General features: G+C 45.8%; 1 protein-coding gene across 9 annotated transcripts in view; it reads right to left on the bottom strand.

Moving 5' to 3' along the window:
• LOC147729834 (complement factor B-like) overlaps window positions 1–20371 on the bottom strand; it is an 877333-nt gene that overhangs the window by 811517 nt on the left and 45445 nt on the right. The gene's annotated exons all lie outside the window — the stretch shown is intronic.

Consider the following 20371-nt stretch of genomic DNA (forward strand, 5'->3'; position numbering starts at 1 on the left):
GCCATTGAAGAAGATCAGCGCGGACCCGCTTCGCCAGATGGCTGACACTGAGGGACCAGGCGAGATCAGGAAGGAGCGCTACCCAGACCCCCAAGTACTTGAACGACTGCCGCGGGGGAGGGATCGAGGACTGCCAATCGAAACACTCTCTGGCCAGATGAAGGGGGACCAGGACCGACTTGGCCGCGTTCAATCGGAGACCAGAGACACGCTCAAAAAGATATAGGGCTCAGAGACACTGAGGCCCCAAACGGGCTAGATCTGACAAAAAGATCAGGACATCGTCAGCGTAGAGGGCAATCTTGTCCTCTGCCAGATCAGGCCAGTGCCACCCCATGAGGAGTGGGTCCGCGCGGACGAGAGAAGCAAAGGGCTCTATCGCTAGCGCAAAGAGGAGAGGGGAGAGGGGGCATCCTTGCCTTGTGTCCCTCCCAATGGGGAAGGGACGTGAGAGGACTCCGTGAACAATCACCTGGGCCTGGGGCTTTTATTATAGGGTCTTGACCAAGTTGAGAAAGGAGGGCCCAAAGCCCATCTCCGACAGCAACTCCTAGATACCGCCAATCCACGGAATTGAATGCTTTCTCGAAATCCACGAGGAGCAAAGTAAGATAGGGAGTTAGTTGGTGTTGATGCGCCAGAGCAAGGTAGAGTCGTCTGAGGCAGTGCCTGGTACCCCGGTCGGGCATAAAGCCGCATTGGTCCATGTGGACCAATGTGCTGAGATAAGGGTGTATGCTCTGTGCCAAGACTGAGGCAAATATTTTGAGCTCTAAGTTGAGATGAGAAATAGGGCGATATTCAGAGCAGCGGGCAGAGGGGGGCTGAGACTTAGGAATCACCACAATGGTGGCCATATCCGTTTCAGGACGAAAGAAGCTGCGATCTGCCGCCTCTCAGTAGATTGCCAAGAGATGGCGAATCAGCATATCCCGGTAAGATGCATAAAACTTCTGCGGGAGGCCATCCGACCCAGGCGTCTTACCCCCCCGCCATGCGGGAGATGGCATCACTGATTTCTTCAGGAGTAATCGGGAGATCAAGGCCCTCTGCATCAGCTTTGGTCATCCGCGAGAGGGGGAACCTCTCACTCTGGAGGAGCTCCGAGAGAGCGAGGTCAGGGGGTTGGGCAGAATACAAGGAAACATAGTATGAAGCAAAACATTGGGCCACCGCCATGGGGGCTTGATGGGTCACCTCCAGAGAATCCATTACCTCGGGAATAATGCGGTTAGCCATAGGATAAGTGGCTAAGCGGTGGAGGAGCTTCCCATTTTTATCTCCCCACCCATACACCCGCGCCACAGAGGACCTCCATAACAGCTTAGCGGATTCCATGGAGGGCCTGTCTAAGCTCATCCCTTAGGAATGTGAGCTTCCGATCCTGAGCCTCCGATCAATCTTCAGGCGGATAGGCCTTTAACCGGGCAGCTTGGGCCTCCAGAAGCGTAAGCCGGGTCTCCTGTTTTGCGCATTGGAGCTTAAGTTGGCCCTTGGCAAACCCGCAAATTTATGCCTTACCGGCCTCCCACAAGGTACCAGGGGACGAAACAGAGTCTTGATTAGCGGCAAAGTAGTGACGCAGTTCGAGCCCTACATGCTTCCGGAAATCCTTGTCCTAGAGAAACCAGGCATTAAGCCGCCAGACCAGGCGCGAAGAGGCGGAGAGACTACCTATCTACCTATGTGCATAGAAACTGGGGAGTGATCCGATATGCCTCTGGGAAGGATAGCGAGGGCCGGAAGAAACAGATAGTCTAACCTGGCCTGTGTATGATGAGCAGCCGATGTGTGAGTGAACATCCGAGTAGCCGGGTGCCAGAGTTGCCAGGCGTCTCCCAATCCCAAGGTCACTGCCCAGTTCGAGAGGAGTGTGAAGTGGGAAACCTGAGAGACAGAAGTGGCTGTAGCAGAGCCGAGGTTCGGGTCAATAAGCCCATTCAAGTCCCCCCCCCACTACTGTGGTCCCCGGGGGTAGGGCAGCTACCAGTGGAGCAAGGTGCCGGAGCGTGGAGGCCAGCAGAGAAGGGGAGAGTAGACAGCTATCAGATTCAAGGGTTGGGTCCCGATGCTCCCCTCCACAATAACAAAGCAACCCCCCGGATCGTGGATGACTGTACGTTCGACAAAAGGGAGAGCGCGGCACAGCAGGACTGCCACCCCGCGAGACCCCCGGGTGAACCCAGAGTGCCAAATCCCGCCATAACCATAGCGCACCAGAAAGGGGCAGCGGTTGCCTACCAGGTGGGTCTCCTGAAGCAGCAATATGTCTATATTGTGTCGCTGGGCATAGCGCAGGGCTGCAGTCTGCTTAACCTTATCCAGGAGGCCATTAACGTTCCATGACACAATATGAAGGGAGGTAAGACTAGTTCAGTCGCCGGACATGGAGAGGCTGAGGTAATGATCGAGCGCCTAGCCTGCGCAGAGAGTGTAGTGGTGCCAGCACGTGGGGTATGAAACATAGCAGGACAATGTCAATCACTGTGTGATTGTCGCAAGATGAGGCAATATGGCTGGCATAAGAACAACAAAAATCAAACAATAAAACCCGGGGCAACCGCCCCCCACCCAAACCCAAGCCCCACCCTATACTTAATAACAGGAAGCAGCGGCCCGTGGGTGGCTAAAAACAACAAACTGTTGGGAGAAAATGGTCTTCCCCCCTCCCTCGCCCCTCAACTCCCCCCACCCTACACTTCTGAAGCGGAAGCATCTGTCGCCCTGAAAGAGAAAACATCAAACCAACAAACCCACAGTGAGGCTAACTGCTAAGCTAAAACAGTTAGCGACACAGGAACAAGGCAGAGATGGAGCCCCCCTCCATGTAGCCGAATAAAATGCCAACAGCTGTATTCACGGTAAGATAACCTTGCAACCAGTACTGTATACAAGTTCTGGGATTAAATTGGAAATTGATTCGCCAAACTCAGTGGAACAATAAAGCCAGATCGGCCCCGGCTCAGGAAGTTTAAGAGCAGTCACACCGCAGGGACTCCAGAGAGGTGAGATACAGAGTTCACATTGTGTGGGCAGGTCAGATGTTATTCTCCTCACCAGATCCACAGATCACAGGGCTCCCAGACAGGTCCGAATCCGACACAGCCCTTCGCAGGGTTTTAGAGGGCCCCGAGACACTGCCCATATCGATCATCGAAGTAGTCAGGCTGGGGGAGGCGGATGACCGAGTCAGGGCCCGGGAGGGAGAGCACTGAGTCTGCGCAGCTGGCAACCCCGAGCAGCCTCACAGTAATGACCCCCTGGGGGCACCACCTCTCCGGCGCCACACCGGGGATCCCACAGATCGCAAGCGGCTCCCAAATCACGCAGTCCAGGGGTGGGCCGCGGGCAGGTCCGCCATTTTCTCTAGCGCCCGTGGGCGAGGGGCAGAATCGGGGCGGCAAAGGCCTCTATCCGTGCATAAGGGGGCCCAAAACCCAGCAACGACACTGGGTGTGCCAATCCTGGTCCGATGGAAGCTGTCGGGAGCGGATGTCAGGCGGATGACACAGGGGGTCCAGAGCACTCCTAGAGTGCGACCGCCATCTTGACGCCTCAAACCACCAATGCTCAAATTTTATCCACTGAATGTGATACGAAAGGACAATGGTTTTGGTTGGTGCTAATATATTCCAAAAACAAGTGACTTTTTTCACTATTTATGGCACAGTTAAAGCTGACCCGGAGTTTTGGCATAGTATCAAAGTGAAACTTTCTTCAATTTCCAATCCCAATATCATAGTTGCTGGTAACTTCAATGATTTGTTAGATTCCTTTACTGATAGAAAATCTAAGTGCAAATTCAAACCTGATAATTCCCATAGAGCTTTTCAATCTGCCATTTCCTCTCATCCATTCTTTGATGTGTGGAAAACGTGTAACTCTGATATATGTGAGTTCACATTTTTTTCTAATGTACATCATAATTAGGGCTCCCGGTTTTGCCGTATTTATTTTTTTGTCATTTCCGTCTGTATTTATCTATATTTATTTTTTGTCAACTTTATCTGTATTCATCCATATTTATTATGGGTTTTGTGAAAAAGTTAAAGCTGAACTGGTATATTTCAACACTTATTTAACCAATAAATATGCAGTCATGCTTGAATGCCTGCCAGGTCTCCTTGATATGAACAACCACAGAAGATAAATCAATGCACTTTTATGAAAATATACACATTTCAGTATCAGGCTTGTGCATAGCTACTGCTGTTTAAGCCTCTTTACTAATATTCCTTTCTTGTTGAACCCCCTTACCTATCAATCCACACAGTTATTGGCTGGCAGTCATGGAAAAGTGTGTTTACAATCACTCAAAAAGCACCCAATATCCGTTTTTATCCACATTTAAAAATAAATACAGACAAGAAAATAAATAGTTTTCTGTCTGTATTTATCTGTAAAAATCAGTAAAAAAGGAAAGCAGGGAGCCTTTTTCATATTATGTCTCGTATTGACTATGTTTTGATTTCCAAATCTCTTCTTCCCACTATTCAATCGTCAGGGATTGGTTCTATTTTCATTTCGGACCATGCTCCTGTCCTATCTTCCTTTGATATGTCCTCCATTACCCCCAAACAGGGCCGGTGGTGCTTTAATAACACTTTATTATCAGACCAACCTTTATCTCAGAAGAGACCTCGTTTACTAATGTATTTTTTCACATCATTCTAAAGATACCTCAATTGGGATGCTTTTAAAGCTTCCTTCAGGGTCTTTGCAATCCCCTACTCAGCCAGAAAGAAAAGGTATTCAATGCTAAATACCTCTCCACCCTCAAACATATAAAAACTCTCGAACACGCCTACTTTACCTCCAAATCTTCCTTGAGTTTACAAGATTTGATTAAAAATCTACTTTGAACAAAATTGTCACGACTGATGCTTGTAATGTCCTCCTTAAAATTAAGTCTTAGTATCATGGTGACCAAAATAAGGATGGTAAAATGTTTGCTAACTATTTAAAAATTAAATCAAAGAGGAAAACTGTTGGTCTCATTCGATGTGAACATAGTAATGAGATGCTGTCTTCAGATCCCAACATTACTAATGCCTTTCAGTCTTATTGCAAACAATTACATACTGAGGATACAGACCCCTCTGAAGATGATATTGAATCTTTTTTTTTAGGAACTACCTAGCCCTCCTTCCATTCCTGACACTCTCTCCTCCCTAGTAAAAGATATTTCCCTTTCAGAAATTACTAATGCTCTTAAATCCCTAAAAGAAGCCAAAGCTCCTGGCCCTGATGACTTCACTGTTGAGCTTCTCTTATTTTCTTCTACCATTTTTGCTCCCAAATTACTTTATACTTAATTTTTGTCTAAGGCTAGTGATTCTTTTTTAGATGCCATTATAATTATTATCCCCAAACCTGATAAAGACCCTACCTTATGTAAAAATTACCGGCCCATTTAGTAAATTAACTATGATTGTAAGGTTGCAAAAACTTTTAGCATCTTGTTTGAATGATATCATCCCCCTTCTTATTAAACCTGACCAATCGGTTTTATTAAAGGCAGACTTGCATCTGACAATTCCAGAATGTCTTCTAATATTCTTGTCCTTGGTACAAAGTATCCTTCTTCCCTAGCAGCCTTGTCACTTGGTGCTGAGAAAGCATTTGATCGTATAAATTGGCAATTTATGCTTTCTACCCTTCGTTGGTTTGGTTTTGGTCATACATTTATCTCTTTAATAAAATTGTTATATACTGACCCACGTGCCTGTGTGTTTGTTAATGGCCATTTTCCCCCTTTTTTAAACTCCATAGAGGTACTAGACAAGGTTGTCCTTTATCTGGGGGCGCTAGAGGGCGCACTGCAGCATGGCCGCACTGCCGTGAGGCTCCTGCAGCCCGGAGCTTTCATCCGGCTAGTTATCCTTCGGATCCTCGCTGACCCCAGATCTGACCCGAGATTCTGCCTTGGAGGAGTGTATTCTACACTCGGCTCGATTTTCGTGCTGATCGGTGGTTCCGATCCGGAGTTCGTGGCCTCTGAAGATTCGCCGCCTGTTGCTCTGGAGACCTGGTGTTCCGCTGTCCGGCGTCCCGGATTACTCCAGCCCGCTGCTTGTCACGAGGGGAGGAGGCCTGTCCCCTCCCCCCCGTCGGGGACTTTCCTTTGCTGCCTGCATGGACGCGACCGGCGTTGGCGCCTGTGGCTGGCGATCGTGAGCAGGGGTGAAGCGACGACATCGCGGGGGTCACGCTGAGCTGTCCCTGTAGAGATCTGACAGGTGCGTGGACATCGCCCCTGAGTGGACCGCCGGCCATCTCACAGAGGGGAGTGGCGGGGCATGCCTGCCTGCTCGTGCCCCCTTCTGTGGTCTCCCCCTGGGCGCCAGCGGACGGCGTGCTGTACATGGAGGTGAGCTGCTGCTGGCGTGAGGACCTTGTCTGATTGCACTACGGGGGGGCCGTTTGCTCGCTCATTTGGCACCATTGTGTTTGGCATACTTGTGGAGCCTGCTATACTCGTCTGTTTGGCGGCGTGCCCCCGCGGACTGCATTGTCACTCCCTGCTGTGTTTCAACTCTTGCGTTGGCATAGGGGCTGTGGGCGATATTAACGCATGTACCACAGCGGACCTGGACTTTTGCTTCTTGGCGCCCTTTTCCACTGCAGCGGCCGTTGTATTGCGGAGCCGGCTGGGATAGGCTACGCGGCGAGTCCCTTCTGGGGGTTTGCACGGCGCTAGCGCCATTCACATACCACGGCCCATGGCTGTCCCCTGCTGTGCCTGATTTGCCCCGTGATCCTGGTTTGCCCCACCCTGGCCCCTGCGGAACACAGCTGGGGCTGACCCCTACACGCAGTCGCTGGTTGCGGACTGTGAGTGGCACAGCCCTCTCTACATCAAGGTGTGGTGGACAGGGTCATCACTTGGCCCCCCTGGACTACATCCTGCTATTATTACAGCGGCAGCTCTTTTGGCACCTGGCGAGTCTGTACTGTGTCTACTGGTGGATTTGTACGGAGGTGTACACTCTGCGACCCACTTTTGACATTGTTTACGAGGCATCCCCTGCTGTGTGTGTCGCTGTGTTGACCGTGGCCTTACTTACGAGATTCAACCCTCAGGCCTCCCTGCTTACGACATTGGTGCGTGTGTTGTGTGCACCACCATGGGCAAACCTGATAATAAGCAACCTAAGCTCTCCTTTGACTCGGCGACTTCCAGAAGGGGCACCCGCCTGGTACAGGAGGCTGGTACCTCGCGATCTCCTCCTCCGACTGCCGCTGATGCTGTCTTGCAACCGTCCACCCCTGACTTCCAGCAGATGATGCAGGAGATGCGGCAAGGCTTCGCCACCATTGTGGATAAGGTGGACAAACTATCCTCCCGCATGGACGCGGTGGTACAGAAACTTGATGTCCATGAGGAGCGCCTGACCACGGCGGAACAGCGTATCTCCGATCACGACGACACTGCGGCCACTCATACCACTCAGTTGGCGCGGATGGACAATATCCTACGTGTAATAGCCGCTAAGAACGAGGAGTTGGAGGCGAGAAGTCGGCGCAATAACATTCGCGTAGTAGGTGTGCCGGAGTCTACAAATGTTGGAAAGATGGAAACGTATGTGGAGAGGCTCTTGGTTGGGGCAGTTGGGGCGGGATCCTTTTCGACCCAGTTTATTGTAGAACGGGCGCACCGCTCGCTTGGACCGCGACCGGCCCCCGGTGCGGCCCCACGCCCCATCATTGCTCGCCTCCTGAACTATCGGGATCGTGATGCGGCTCTTCATGCGGCCCGCACTTCCCGCTCGCTCTCCTTCGAGGGTGTCAATTTCACGATATACCCTGACTTCACTCCGATGGTGCAGGAACAACGGCGAAAATTCTTGGCGGTTAAGAAGAAGCTTCGGGACCTCCAGGTGGACTACGCTTTGCTCTACCCTGCGAAATTAAGGGTCACTCATCAGGCGAAGCAGACTTTCTTCACGAATCCGCAGCAGGCGGAAGACTTTGTGAAGCGGCTGCAGAGGGAACGTGCTGCTGCTGACCGCCAGGATGGGATGGGACAGAACGATCGTCAACCGGCGGGGGAGGAGGAAGACCCCTGATCAGGTTTTTGATGGCATGATGACTATGTTGAACGCTTCCTATTGACATTGTTTCACCTGCCGCTGCCTGCTGCCTCTCCGAAGCGTGTGATATTGTGGGCTGATGGGTGGTCCTCTGTGTTTTTTCTGTGAGGCTGCATGGTGTGACTGTTGGGTTGGCGTTGGCTGAGGTTGTGTTCCTATTCTTGCTCCGGGCACCCACCCTACCACTGTGCCTGCCTTGTATCTTTGCCTCATCGGCTGGGAGGGCGGCATAGTGTGAGGGGGTGGTGAAGTGCACCTCTGGTGGGCACCCCCAGCGGGAATTCCCCTACTATGTTCACACTTTACTTTGTTGTGCGGATGGTGTTTTGGATGTGTGGATGGATGCCTGGGGTGCGGGGAGGGGGGGTGGTAGGGGGTCCTGACAGGTTGGGGTTGGTCAGGTGGGCGGTGGGAGGTAGGGACTTTTTGGACCCTGTACACTCACTTGTTGGGTGCGATGCGCCCTGGATGTTCCCGTATGGAGCTGCGCGCCTGTTGCACGGTTGTGCGTTGACTGGTTTTGGGGGGGGGGGTTTGGTTCTGGGGATGGAAGACGACATGGTTGATTGTACTTTTCTTGTTACTGGGTGGGGTAATGGTGTGGCGGCTACGGCCCCCTATAGTGGCTCGTATGGTGTGCCTGATGCGGGTGCGCGGGGCTCTTTGACACGTATACCCTATGAGTGATGGCGATCGCAGTGTTGGATAAGATTTCGATTCTTTCTTGGAATGTGCGTGGGCTCAATGATGCCAGGAAATGCCGAAATGTGTTGCAGTATCTAGACCGACATGCCGTACAGGTGGCACTTTTACAGGAAACACATCTGGGCCGGTCACCGACATGTGCGTTTGGTGGGAGGTGGGCCACTGTGAGGAAGTTCTCTTCGTACTCCTCTTATGCAAGGGGGGTTGCAATATTGATTAAAAAATCACTTGCCTTCCAGGAGTTGGGATCACACTTGGACTCTGATGGGAGATATGTACTGTTGTGGGGAAGGATTGGACAGCTCACTGTGCTTTTTGTGAATTGTTATGCACCAAATGTTGATAGCCCAGCTTTTTTTCTTACACTGTGGGGACATGTGCTTGCTGTTGAGGCTTCTCATATTGTGTGGGGGGGGGATTTTAATTTGGCAATGGTGGCTCTTGAGGACAGATCGGAGGGGAGTCATCAGTACAATATACAAGCCAGAGATGTTTTGCGGGGCATTGTGGAAGAGGCAGGGCTGGTGGACAGCTGGCGATATGTACACCCCACTGTTAAGGAGGGCACTCATTTCACGACACAGGCCCGTACCTGGGCGAGGCTGGATTATATCTTCCTTTCCAGGGGGCTAGTGGCAGGATTGCATGGGGTGACGCACCTCCCCAGGACCTTCTCTGATCACTGTCCGGTTCGGGTTGTGGTGTCAGTACCTGGACTACACCGACCGCGTCCGCCTTGGAGGCTATTCCCTTCGGCCCTGCTGGACCCCATTTTTAAGGCGGAATTGGGTGAGGAGATAGAGGCTTTCTTTCCGAGGAATAAGGGGTCTGTGAACAGTGTGGAGATAATATGGGAGGCATTCAAGGTTACGATTCGGGGGCTCACTATCTCCAAGAGCTGTGGGGTACTCAGGACCATTGTCCGTACACTTGCTGATTTAGATGCCGACCTAAAACGACTAGAGAATGGTCTACTTGCTGGCCCGGACCCTGATCTCATGCACCAGTTTAGGGTTAAACTATCGGAATACGAGGAAGAAGCGGCCAGGGAAGCGAAGCATAGGGGAAAATACTGGGTAGCTAGACGGTATTGTGAGGGTGAGAGACCGGGGAAGGTCCTGGCGGCTCTTACGAGACACCAGAGACACAGCTCAGATGTCTTGGAACTGGTCTTGGCTGATGGCACTCGCTGCACGGACTCAGAGATTATACGGGACACATTTCTGCAACACTATACACACTTATACACTTCCCAGCACTCCGGAGATGTGAGATATGGGGGATTTTTGGATGAGCTGTCGCTTTGCTGGCTCTCTGATGATCACAGGGCTTTTCTGGGTAGGCCCCTGGAGGTCGATGAGGTCAGGAGTGCCATCATGTCGCTTAATAATGGCAAGGCTACAGGCCTAGATGGCCTCCCCGCTGAATTTTATAAGTGTTACGTAGATATTATGGCTCCGGTGTTGCGGGAGGTTTTCGAGGAATCCCTTGAAGTGGGGCGCCTGCCAGGGTCTATGAGGGAAGTTGCTATCATCTCTTTACTCAAACCCGGAAAGGATCCTCTTGATGTGGGCTCCTATAGGCCTCTTTCATTGCTTAACTGCGATGTTAAAATTCTGGCCAAGGTGTTGGCGGTGCGTCTCTCTGAACTCATGCCCATTATAGTACTACCTGACCAGTCAGGTTTTGTGCCTGGACGGGCGACCTCCCATAACCTTCGCACATTATTCTCCTTGATCCCGACCATCTCCCCGGAGCTCCCGGTGGCTGCTGTTTTTCTAGACGCGACAAAGGCGTTCGACTCGGTAGAATGGGGTTATTTAATTGACGTCCTGTGCAGAATGGGCTTCCCCAGGATATTTATCTCGTGGGTTAAACTACTCTACACTGACCCTATGGCCAGAGTGGTTGTAAATGGGGTGTTGTCCTCCCCTTTCCCGATCACGAGAGGTACCAGGCAGGGGTGTCCACTCTCCCCCCTCTTGTTCGCCATTGCTATAGAGCCTCTTGCATGTAGGATACGGCAACTGCATCAACAGAGTGCGTTTAATTGCCTTCAGCGGCAGATTGGCATATCCATGTACGCTGATGATGTTACCCTCTATGTGAAAGACCCACAGTCGAATCTTAATGCGTTATTACGGGAGTTTGTAGCCTTTGGTGGTGTATCTGGGGTTCATATCAATTGGCAGAAATCCCAATTCTTTCCACTCACTGCGGCGGTCCACCGTTTCCCACTTGACTACCCCTTGGAGTGGTGTGACTCCGACCTGCGATATTTGGGTATTGTTGTGTCACTGCTCAAGGAGGAGACACTACGGCTTAATTACGGTGTGGCTATAACTAACTTGGCAGACAGCATCACGAGGTGGAGTTCTTTGCCATTATCTATGGCGGGCAGGGCATCTCTCATCAAGATGGTGGTGTTACCTCGCTTTCTGTATTTGTTTCAAAACATTCCGTATTATCCTGGGGCTTATTTTTTCTCACGTCTCCGCTCAGAGTTGCTTCGGTTGTTTTGGGGGGGTAAACAGCCACGAGTGGCGTGGTCTACGCTGACGCTGCCTTACGTCGATGGGGGCTTTGACGTCCCTGAGTTTGAACTCTATTATGTTAGCGCTCAAGCGCGCTTCGCCTACCACTGGATGCGCCCCACGCCGTTCATGCCTCAGGTGGCCGCCGAACAGTGGGTCGCTCATCCTCTCCCGTTGGAGGGCATGGTCCTGGGTCGTGTTGAGGACATTGACACACACCAAACGACGGTCACCTGCACTGTAGATGCCTGGAAGCGCATCGCAAAGGTGCTGGATGTTGCTTTTCTTTACTCGCCTGCGTTGCCTTTGATGTATCACCCTGCCCTGTCTCTTCTGCAGGAAGCTGGTTTCCGACGCCTGTGCAGTCGTCTTGCGATTCACACCTGGGGTGACCTGTTTCGTGAGGGCACCTTCCGTACCCTGGAGCAATTCTTCGGGGATGGGGCGTACTCCCCACTTGATATGTTTTACTATGTCCGGCTGCGCCAGGGCCTGAGATCACTGTTGCCTGAGTTCCCCGGTGAGCCGGGGGTGACCCTGCCACTCCATGAGTTGTTGCTTTCTGATGGACGTCACTTGGTGTCTCGATTGTATAGTGCCATCAGGAGACAACGTGCTGTCTCACCTGGGCGAGCGCGGACCCAGTGGGATGCTGAGCTAGGCATTTCCATTTCTGATGACCAATGGAAGTATTGTTGTGGTGTGACCGCTAACATCTCCTCTAGTTGCCGCCTAAAGATCATACACTACAAATTCATACAGCGCTTTTACTACACCCCAGCTAGGAAGCTCAGGTTCCGACTAGCGGAGGATGACAGGTGCACTCGTTGTCAAGCGACGGGTGCTGATTTTCTCCATTTGGCGTGGGAGTGTGGGGTGATTTTGGAGTATTGGGTGCGGGTCCATGATGCTCTTCAGGCTATGACCGACAATGGAGTGCCATTTGACCCTCTGGTCCTGTTGCTGGGTTATACCAGGGCGGTGCCAGCAATGTATCGTAGGTTTGTGGATGTCACTCTGCTGCTGGCAAAGAGGCGTGTGGCCTGCTGCTGGGGTAGGGGCAGGATACCGCGGTTCGATGACTGGCTGAGAGATGTCATTTATTGTCAGGACCAACATAATGTTTACGCAGAATTGATGCCTATGCGCTGCAGGCCCAGAGACTTTTGGAGTCCACTGCAGGTGTACCTTCTTACCAGGGCTGTGCAGGATTCTGATTCGGACAGTGCTGATCGGGTTGGGGTGGGTTAATGTGGATTAGTTTGTTGGGATTGTACGTTTTTCTGCCACTTGCCCGGTCCACGTGCTGTGAGGGTCCCTATGTGTGCACTGCGGCCTCTCTCGATGTGAGGAGTATGTTATTATCGTTGATGGGGGAACGGGGTTTTACTGCCCTCTCTCTTGGGATGCAGCTTACGATGCCTTACCTTGGGGGCCACTACGCTGTGCGTATGTGCTCGCGGCCCTGCCACTGCTCTCCCCTTGGACCGTTATTTGCTTGCTGTCCGTATTATTGGTGTGTTTATATGCTCTGTAATGGTGTGTCGCGTCCCAGGCCCCTACTGTTGCCGTGACCTTATTTCTGCCAACTGGACTTCTCCCTCTGGATATGTCACCTGAACATTTTTTTTGTATGCCGCTGCACTTCATCACACCTGTATCGTTATATGCTTTGTATGTATGTCATTGCTGATCTCATGCTTGTCTTCCACCACTTGTTACGAATAAAGGTTTTAAAAATTAAAAAAAAAAAAAAAAAAAAAAAAAAAAAAAGGTTGTCCTTTATCTCCAATACTTTTTCTCCTATGCCTGGAGCCTTTATTAGAGCAAATCAGATGCAACCCTGGCATAACTGAATTTAAGGTCAACTCTCAAGAAGTAAAACTTTCTGCTTATGCAGATGATGTTTTAATTTACATGTCTAATCCCTCTATGTCCATCGACCCGTTTTTGCAAAAGATTACTTTTTTTACAAGCTCTCTGGTTACAAAGTAACTTTATCTCACACTGAAATCCTACCACTAAATTCCTCTTGTTATCATTATATGCTTCATAAAACTAATTTCACATGGTGTCCTCAAAAGATGAAATATTTAGGAGTTTGGTTTTCTGCCACCATACCTGACACACTTGTTCATAATTTTACCGTCCTAAAATCTAAACTCCAAAAGTTATTATCTTCCTGGTCTCCCCTATTTTTATCTTGGTGGAGTAGATTAGATACTATCAAAATGATGATGGTCCCTCATGTTCTTTCTTTACTTTCTATGTTACCTTTTAAAATTCCTAATTATTATTTTTCCCAAATAAACTCCATCTGCATTAAGTTCCTTTGGAATAACAAGCGTGCTTGTATTACCTTATTGAAGTTAATTAGACCGAAAACCGAAGGGGGTGTACGATTTCCTGACTTTAAGCTATATCATACTGCCTTTTTAATCCGTACATTTTTTGCTATGTCTAAAGATTACCATGATTCTCCGATACCTGGGGTTGTTTTGAATGTTTTTTATGATGGAAAAATCAAACATCCAGGCAAAAACAATGCAGATAGCTGGCAACTAATCAATATAGCAAATATAAACACAAGTAAAAGAAAAGATTTTTTAAACCAGTAAATGTAGTCATACATGAAATTTAATAAAAAATTGATAGACATGTTCAATCAAATACAAAGGTTATATAAAAACAATAAAAAGAGAGTACAGTATTCAATTATAGTAATCTCTAATGTCAAGGGGAAAAGTAAAAAACTATGATGATTCCCAAAGCTGATTGTCAGAGTAGATGTTTTTTTCTGCCAACGCGTTTCGACGCAAACACTGCGTCTTCATCAGGACAACATCTGCTTTTTTCTATAATTCAAAAAATGATATTTTTTAGAATCATTTTACTTGTGTTCAGACAACTCGATCTTTTATTAAACTTTGATGGTTATGATCAAACCAATAAGCCAGACAATTCTTACGACAAAAACATATTAAACCGCAAGATAGGGACACAAATACAGAGCTCATAGACCAACACATACATGACATTGAATAGATAAATAGTCCAAACTAACTTTCAACTTTAAAATATAAAATAATTTCTCTGGGAGGTGGGAAGTAGATAAGAACACGGTTAGAGACGTGCAGGATTAATATATAGGTAGGTTAAAATTTTGTAAACGGATGATAAGGTTGTTGTGAATATTAAAAGGTGTAGTTACGCTTTAAAATATCCGTCTCTAACTAGATAGTAATAAAATATACGCTGGTTGCGTTATTTATTAAAGAAAAAATATGTATGGAATGTAAACCAAAACACTCTTTTGTTTCTTTCTGTCTTATTCTTACTTAATCGTATATATATATTTTTTTCTCTCCCATCAAAGTCTCATAAATGTATTAGTTAGCAATACTTGACTGTTGTAGATTGTAATGTTAATTATGCTCTGTCGTTTGATTGAAAAAAGAAAAAAGTAATATACCTCATCAAATGTTTTATGTAGATGTGGTCTGAACTCCTAAAGAAACATCAATAGGGTTGCATCATGTATGTGTTGGTCTATGAGCTCCGTATTTGTGTCCCTATCTTGCGGTTTAATATGTTTTTGTCATAAGAATTGTCTGGCTTATTGGTTTGATCATAACCATCAAAGTTTAATGAAAGATCGAGTTGTCTGAACACAAGTAAAATGATTCTAAAAAATATCATTTTTTGAATTATAGAAAAAAGCAGATGTCATCCTGATGAAGATGCAGTGTTTGCGTCGAAACGCGTTGGCAGAAAAAAACATCTACTCTGACAATCAGCTGTGGGAATCATCATAGTTTTTTACTTTTCCCCTTGACATTAGAGATTACTATAATTGAATACTGTACTCTCTTTTTATTGTTTTTATTTAACCTTTGTATTTGATTGAACATGTCTATCAATTTTTATTATATTTCATGTATGACTACATTTACTGGTTTAAAAAATCTTTTCTTTTACTTGTGTTTATATTTGAAATATTGATTAGTTGCCCGCTATCTACATTGTTTTTGCCTGGATGTTTGATTTTTCCATCAATTGTTTAGCCCTGATCCAGGAATCTGATCTTATTCAGGGGGTCCCTGTTTAACGCCACTTTGAACGTTTTTTATTACATGAATTTATTTTTGAAATGTTGTTACTATGTCTAATTTCACCTTTATATCTAAAAACCCTATTCTTAAGTAATCCCACTATTTATTACACACCCTTTTTAACCAAGGATCCGGTTCTAGTCAATCCTTTCTTGCATCTTCTATTTGGTACAATAAATGTATTAAATTACGCCACAAATCATTTTACTTTAAACATTGGAAGGAAAAGGGTATTTTAATGTTCATCATTTGACTTCCCATTTTTACCTACCCACAATTGCAGGAGAAGTTTGGCCTTCCTGATTCTTGGCTCCAAAAATACAATCAATTCATTCCTGTACTTCATACTTATTTATCAGACAACAACTTTACACCTGATGTTACACCATTTATTCCTATAACACCATTGCATGATCTCACTACTGACTCCACAGATAAAGCCTCCTTTATTTATAAATCTCTCTCTTCTCCTCTCACTATAAGAAATAAATCACCTACTGAACTATTATGGGAGATAGATTTGTCTCAATCCTTATCTATCCAACAATGGGACTTATTATGAAGTAAATTATTAAAAACTTCTAAAGATGCCAATATAACCCAATTTTTATTTTTTATCTATAGTAGAGCTGTAATGACCCCATTTTTTCTTCATAAAATTGACTCATCTGTTTCCTCCTCCTGCTGGTCATGTCTTGAATCTGATGGTACTTTGAGTCACCTCCCTGATCATTGTCCTAAAGTTACTGTATTTTGGAAAACTATTTGGGCAAAATGTTTATTGATTTTCTCATGAAATATTCCACTTTCTTTCCAAAATGTTTTTTTCGTTACCTTGTCTGCTGACTTTGATAACCTATCTCCGAAACCTGTTTTATTTGATCTATTTATTGATCTTGCTTTTAAAATTATTTTATCATGTTGGAAAGATAATTCTAAGTTATCTTTTATGGCTTGGTGGGACCTTATATGTGATGAACATAGAATATCTACTGTTTCCTCTTCTTCTTTATCTCTGAAAATCAAATATGACATACTGTGGCTCCCCTTTACTACCTTCTTATCCTCACACTCATCACCTCCCTCAGAACTCATGATATCTCTTTTTCTTTTCTTTCTTTTGTTCCTCTCCTTTTCTTTCTTTCTCCTTTCCTCTTCTCTTCCCTTTTGTAAATAAATTATACACTGTGTAATTATCCTTTCATGTTTCTATTCTGTTTATTACTACACCTAGATTTCATATTCCTATGTTGTTAAGGAGTTTCTGGTTTTACTGAATGCAATAATATTATGAGTTATTAATAAGATATGTTTCCCTTATTTTCTGTAATGCTTACCATGTTTTATCTTCAATAAAAGTACTAAACTAAAAACAAAATTAAAAAAACACAACAACTTTGGGTGTTGGGTAATTCCAATTTGCATGCTACTATTGCCACTGCCAAGGCCTTTGAACAATCAGAAAGATGGATGAAGACTGTTGAAGACGTTGGAGCCAAGAATGAGAAGAGTCTAGATGATGTGTGTTTAGTAAATGCCTCTAGCAGATTACCTCAACCAGGAAAAATAACTGACAAAAACGTAATTCGCTATACACGTGGTAGTTTCAACCATATTGCGTCATTTCTGCATTGTCCAGCTAGGGTAAAAAATGCATTAAATGTGGCAGGGTTGGTCATTTTGCTCGAGTATGCAAGAATGATAATAAGAAAGTCCTTACCAGAGGAAGAGGATTTTACATGAAGTCTAATGAAGACTCTTGTGTAAGATGTGTATGTGATCAGGACTGTTTATCCAGTAAAGAAATTGGTATTGTTGTGTCTGTTGATGAAGTATGTGCTGGAGAAGGCGATGTTAGGAAATCTCCTAAATGTCTTGTTGAGTTTCTGAAGAAGGAGTTAGAACTAATGGCTGACTCTAGTTCACCATGGTCAATTATCGCATAAAATGATTTCAATGCAAAATTCAAAGGAGTTTTATCCCACAGTGATTTGTGTGCCTCAAATGTTATAGCGCAAAGTTTTGCTGGTTCCATATTAGATCTAATGGGTTATGTAGCTTCCGGTGTCTCCTTCAAAGGGAGGACTGCATTTATCAAAATGTATTTGGCATAGAAGGGTGTTAATGTGCTGGGTTGGAGATATGAATGGATATTGGGAATAATACTCAACCCTCGCAGCAAAGAACCTGTTTTGGTAGTAAAGACAACACAAGTGGATAAGAAATTGAAAGCGAATTTCCGGATGTTTTTTCTGAGAAGTTGGGAAAACTAAAAGGTTTTTCTCATTTGATCAAACTTAAGCAAGAGGCATGTCCAGTTAAGCAAAAGCTCAGGAAAGTTCCAATCAATGTGTTAGGTCATGTGCTTAAGGAGACGTTGGATGGAGATGTCATAGATGAAGTCAAATCGTCGGAGTGGGTTTCTCCAATTGTCTTAGCGAGCAAACCTGACAAATCTCTGAGGTTGTGCATTGATCTTAGAGCCTTAAATGCTACTATTTTGATGGACTATCATACGTTACCAAATATTAATGAGGTAGTAAGCATGCTTGGAGGTGCCACCATATTTTCTACACTTGATTTTTGTTCTGTGTTTCATCAAATTGAAACTGGCAGAAGAATTGCATCACATTACAGCTTTCATCACTCCTTAGGGTTTGTATCAATTGAAAAGGTTGCCTTTTTGGACTCGCAACAGCGGCATTTGTCTTCCAAAGGTCTATGTGTCATATTTTCAAAGGGATGGAAACCTTCGTCAAGTGTTTTCAGAATGACATTCTTAAATTCTGTTGTGATAAAGCAGTACATTCAAGTCATCTGAGGAAAACGTGTGAAGTTTTGAGAGAACATGGTTTGACACTTAAACAGAATAAATGCAAGTTATACCAAGATTCAGTGGAATACCTGGGACACATATTGTCTAAGGAAGGAGTTGTACCCAAAAAATATCTTGTTGAAGCAATTCTTAAAGCCCCTGCTCCAGATTCGAAGGACAAACTTCTCTCTTTTTCATGGCTCTGTGAATACTACAGTAAGTTTATAAAGAATGTTGCTTCCAAGATGAAACCTTTGAGAGAATTAACAAGGAAGAACATGAAGTTTATGTGGGGAGAGAGACAGCAACAAGCCTTTGAAAGCATCAAGGCTGAAATGGTGACGGCTCCCACTTTAAAACCATACTGTATGAATAAGATGTGTATAATTACAGTTGAGGCAAGTTTATATGGTTTTGTGGGAGTGTTGTCACAACGTGCTGGTAAACAAGAATGGAATATAGCATTCGCTTCTCACACCCTCAATGAAACTGAGAGGCATTATACTGTTATTGAGAGAGAGTTACTAGCTAGTTTGTGGGCGGTGGAGCATTTCCTCAATTATTTTTGGGTAGCTTGTTTTGTTTTGAGGACAGACCATAAGCTGCTTGTAACCATTTTGTCCCCTGGGAGGAGGGGCTCAGAAAGCAAATTCACGCATAGCAAGATTAATGTCTCGCTTACAAGAGTACAATTTTCATGTGGAGTATGTGCCAGGGAAGATCAATGTGACAGCAGATTGTCTTTCTAGGTTGCCTTGTAACATAGGTAAGAGAGGGGTGATGAGGAGATTGTGGCCAGCGTTCAGGAAGTGATGTAAGCGAAGTTTAGTACCATTACCAAAGAGATGTGGAGAGATGCCGTAGCGAGCAATAATTTACTTCTTTCAGTTACAGACTGTGTGAGCGAAGGGTGGCCTCTTAAGGGAGATATCCCTGCAGATTTATTTCCATTTTAGAAAGTTTCGGGTGAACTGGAAATGGAGGGAGATCTTGTTTTCAGGCAAGGTAAATGCATAACATCTGTGTCTCTTTGAGATCGTATTCTCACTGTGGCTCACGAGGGTCATCTGGGAATGTCCTCCATGAAGAGATTGGCCAAAACTGTGTTCTGGTGGCCAGGTTTAGACATATTTGTGGACACAGTAGTCAGGGAGTGTTCTGATTGTGCTGGTAGTGAAAAGATGTTGAAAATTAGTCCTGCACCTTTAGTTCCGGTGGAGTGATGGATTTTTCATGTCAGGAAGTAGGATTTGACATTTCAGGACCATTGATTTTTTTGCCTCGTGATTGCAGATTTGCATTAGTAAAGATCGATTATCGTTCTAAGTGGCCTGAGGTCAAACTGTTGCCTCCGGTAAATACTATGAGTGTCATTGAATTTTTCAAAGAAGTATTTGCTAGAGAGGGATATCCAGAAGTACTAATTATTGACAATGGTGTGCAAATAACATCACAAGATAAGAAGGATTTACTTAAGTATTTTAACATTCGGCATGTCACCACCACCTTTTTACGAACCCCAAGGAAATGGTCAAGTACAAAGATACAATAGAGTTTTGAAACAGGACATTCTATGGGCATGCAATTTTGGTGCAGAATTTAAGGACAAGTTGAGGGAAAAGTTATGGCTGTAACATATAACTCCTCATACCACCTCTGAGATTAGCCCATTTAAGTTGTTGAAAGGAAGGGAACCCATCGCCAAACTATGCCCACAGTAGTTTAAGAAAAAAAGAGGTGAAACACTTTTTGACAAAAGTAAAGAAGAAGTGGCTGTGAGAGTGGAGGAAAAACAGTTGAGATGCAAACACTGTTAGGATGTTAGGGTGAATGTGAAGCAATCCCATTTTGATGTAGGTGAATGGGTCAGGTTAAGTAAACCAGGCATTCTGGTTAAAGGTGAGGCAACATTTGGGAAACCCATCAAAGTCACACAAGATGATAAGTTATGGAATGTCAGGAGAGTGGCTAAAAGTATGAGAGTCAGTTCTTAGTTTTGTTAAGGAAGGGAACTGTGTTATATCTGTTTGTATATCCTCTTTCTCCTTTCCCTTTAAGTATTTGTGTATATTTGATCCTGGCACCTGCCAGCATGAGGCAGATGTTCAAAAC

Source organism: Lissotriton vulgaris, chromosome 2_1 (genome assembly GCF_964263255.1).
Source record: "Lissotriton vulgaris chromosome 2_1, aLisVul1.2, whole genome shotgun sequence".
Lineage (NCBI taxonomy): Eukaryota > Metazoa > Chordata > Amphibia > Caudata > Salamandridae > Lissotriton > Lissotriton vulgaris.